Source organism: Colobus angolensis, unplaced genomic scaffold, assembly GCF_000951035.1.
Source record: "Colobus angolensis palliatus isolate OR3802 unplaced genomic scaffold, Cang.pa_1.0 Scaffold12, whole genome shotgun sequence".
NCBI lineage: Eukaryota > Metazoa > Chordata > Mammalia > Primates > Cercopithecidae > Colobus > Colobus angolensis.
The window spans coordinates 3411225-3415212 of NW_012113141.1; positions in this window are offsets into that span (position 1 = coordinate 3411225).

Sequence of the window (3988 nt, forward strand, 5' to 3'; positions counted from 1 at the left end):
GAGCCAAGATTGCACCACTGCACTCCAGCCTGGGTGACAGAATGAAACCCCATCTGAAAAAAAAAAAAAATCCGAATGTGGATTGGGCACAGTGGCTGACAAACTTTGGGAGGCTTAGGCAGGAAGATTGCTTAAGCCTAGGAGTTCAAGACCAGCCTGGGCCACATGGTGAAACCCCACTTCTATACAAAATAGCTGGAGGTGGTGGCACGTGTCTGTAGTCCCAGCTTTTCAGGAGGCTGAAGCAGAAGGGTTGATTGAGTCAAGGAGGTTGAGGCTGTAGTGAGCTGCAATCGTGCCACTGTACCCCAGCCCAGGTAACAGAGTGAGTCTCAAAAAAAAAAAATTGAATGTTAGTGACAAGATGCATAGATTTGTTTTTCCCTGCTTCTCCATGCTAAGCACACTATAAACCCTGGAAATGGTAAGAGAGATGACCAAAGAACTCTGAAAGGTGGTAAGAGGGCAAACTGGTTTGGGATCCCAGGATCACAGGCACAGCACACAGCAAGGCACATGCATCCTGTCACCCAGCCTCCTGACCCTCAACCTAGCAACAGAGGGCTCATTCCTTCCCTGGATCAAATAGGGTCTGTTCCGGTGAGGCTGACACCACTGGCAAGGGAGATCAACTGGGAGCCGAGCCAGAAACACTCAACCAGGGGAGGGACTCTCCTCCCTGCAAGCCCTGAGACACCTTTTCCACCAAGAGCTACAGAGGCAGGCAGGTGGGCAGGCTGAGCCTGAAGGAAAGACCGAGCTATAGCAAGTGGCCTAAAGCTTCAGGAAGCTTCTTAATTCCTGCGGCTCAAGACTCTCTCCGCAACTCAGACATTAGAGCAGCAGGGGTCGGGGACCAGTTGGGGGACACCCCCTTCCACCACCAAGAGACAACAATGAGCCACTTCAGGCACCACCAGCAGGAACAAACAAGAGCCCAGCAGCACTGGATAAACCATGCAGAGCAAGATAACACTGCAAAGCTGCTGAAAATCAAACCGCCATTGGAACCACAGACCACAACTGTAGACCAAGACCCACGTGCCAAAGCTAAACAGGGTGATGCCTGCTAAAACAAAAGATTTAAATAGGACCTACAGTCTCCCAACCTAACAGACAAAATGTCTCCAATATTATTGACAACCACCCATCATACTAAGAACCAAGAAAATCACAATTCATATGAGAAAGAGCAAACAACAGATGCCAACACTGAGGTGAATCCTGATATGGATTTTAAAGCAACTGTCTTAAAAGTGCACTGTCAATTAGAAATTCGGTAGAAACAAATTAAAATTTAGAAAATCCCTGGCCAGGCGTGGTGGCTAACACCTGTAATCCCAGCACTTTGGGAGGCCAAGGTGGGCAGATCACTTGAGGTTGGGAGTTCGAGACCGGCCTGACCAATGTGGAGGAACCCCGTCTCTACTAAAAATACAAAATTAGCCAGGCATGGTGGCACATGCCTGTAATCCCAGCTACTCGGAGGCTTAGGCAGGAGAATCGCTTGAACCCCGGAGGCAGAAGTTGCAGTGAGCTGATATCGTGCCATTGTACTCCAGCCTGGGCAACAAGAATGAAACTCTGTCTCTAAATAAATAAATAAAAAGAAAATCCCCAAAAATAGAAGTTAGGTGACAGAGGATAGAATCAATGAACATAAGGACATAACAGAACTCAGCCAGGTGAAAAAGAAAAAGAACAGAAGCTCCTGACCCAAGGGACAATAACAAAAGATCTAACATTCATATCAGAGTCCCAGAAATAGAGCAGAAAGTAGGACAGAAAGAGTATTTGAAGCTAGGCACGGTGGCTCGTTCCTGTAATCCCAGCACTTTGGGAGGCCTAGTCAGGCTGATCACCTGAGGTCAAGAGTTCAAGACCAGCCTGGCCAACATGGCAAAACCCCCTCTCTACTAAAAATACAAAGATGAGCCAGATGTGGTCGTGCATGCCTGTAATCCCAGCTACTCAGGAGGCTGAGGTGGGAGGATCACTTGAGCCCAGAGGACCAGGCTTCAGTGAGCCAAGATTGTACCACTGCACTCCAGCCTGGATGACAAAGTGAGACTCTGCCTCAAAAAAAAAAAAAAAAAATTTGAAGTGGCTAAAAATCCCCCAAATTTGGTGAAAGACACAAAACTACAGATCCAAGATGATGAGCAAATCTCACAGGATAAAGTACTAACATATCCATAATTACCTCTGCCCTGGCCAAGGAACCTCAGATCTTCAGTTTCTCAGAGACCACGGCTGGGGTCATAAGCTTATAGTTGGGATCTTCCTTATAGGTTGTCATAGGTAGGTTTGTCAAACAAGACTAGGTTACTGAGCTTGTCTCGAACTTTGCCGCTGGACTACTTTTCAGCCTTGGCCCCAGATCTCTTCACTGGGTCTTTGTCTTTCTTTGTTGACTTTCCGGCATCTTTCTTCTTCTGTGGTCCTTGGGAGGCATTGCAAAGCTCAGAGAGCAGTGGTGACCACTGCAGCTTTGCTGAGATGTTGGACTAAAAGGAAGTACTGTTCAGGAAAGGGCCAGAAGCCTCCCGCCACTGTGAGTAATTCCGGGGCAAAGGAGGCAGTGTAGATTAAAAAAAAAAAAAAAAGTGACACCTTTATGCTGCTTATAAGAAACTCACTTCAAATTCAACATAAATAGGTTGAAAGTAAAAGAATAGAACAAAATATACCATGCAAACATTAGTTTTTTTTTTTTTAATGCAGGAGTAGCTATAGTAATATCTGATAAAGTAGACTTCAGAGCAAAGAAAATTACTAGTGACAAAGAGGGACATATGTAATAACAGAAAGTTCAATCCACCAGAATATATAGGATCCTAAAGTGTACTCACCAAATAACAGAGCCTTAAAATATATTAAACAAAAACTGATAGAGCTAAAAGTTCAAATGCCTTTACGGTTATAATCGGGGAATTCAATACCTCCATTTCTGTAATTGATACAACTACTAGAGAGAAAATCAGCAAGGGTATAGAAGATCAGAACAACACATAAACCAACAGGATCTCACTGACATAAACAGAACACTCCACCCAACAATAACAAAATACATGCACCCATGAAACACTCTGGACAGACCATCAAACAACCTCAATAAAAGAATCAAAATGATAGTGTGTTCTCTGACCATAATGGAGCCAAACTAGAAATGAGTAGCAGAAACACATTAGGAGATGTCTAAACACACGACTAAAATTGAACTGTCGATTTAATGCAATGCCTATTAAAATCCCAGTAAGATTTTTTACAGGCATAGACAATAGACATAGCCAAAACTTATTCTAAAATACATATGAAGAGGCACAGGCCCTAGTTAGATAATCTTGACAAAGAAGAAAAAAGTGGGAGGAATCTCTCTATTCGAGTTTAAGGCTTACCATGTAATTACAGTCATCAAGACAGTGTGGTATAGGCAGAGGGTCAGACATACAGATCAATGGAACAGAACAGAGGACCCAGAAATAGGCCCACACAAATATGCTCAATGGATATTTGACAAGCGTGCAAACCAATTCCGTGGAAGAATAAGCTTTCAAAAAAATGGCACTGGAGCAACTGGACATCCATAGGAAAAAATGAATCTAGACCTAAACCATAAACCTTGTATAAAAATAAACGCAAAATGAATCATAGGCTTAAATGTAAGCTATAAAACTTTTAGAGAAAAACACAGGAGAAAATGTTTGCGATCTACGGCTAGGAAGAGTTCTAACTTGATACTTAAAGCATGATCCATAAAAGGAAAATGTAGTAAGATGGTCTTTTTAAAAATTAAAAGATTTTGCTCTGTGAAACAGCATGTGAAAAAAATGAAAGAACAAGTTACAGACTGGGAAAAAATATTTGCAAACCAAAACTTAACAGTTAAAAAAGCAACTATAGCTGGGCGCGGTGGCTCACGCCTGTAATCCCAGCACTTTGGGAGGCCGAGGTGGGCGGACCACGAGGTCAGGAGATCGAGACCATC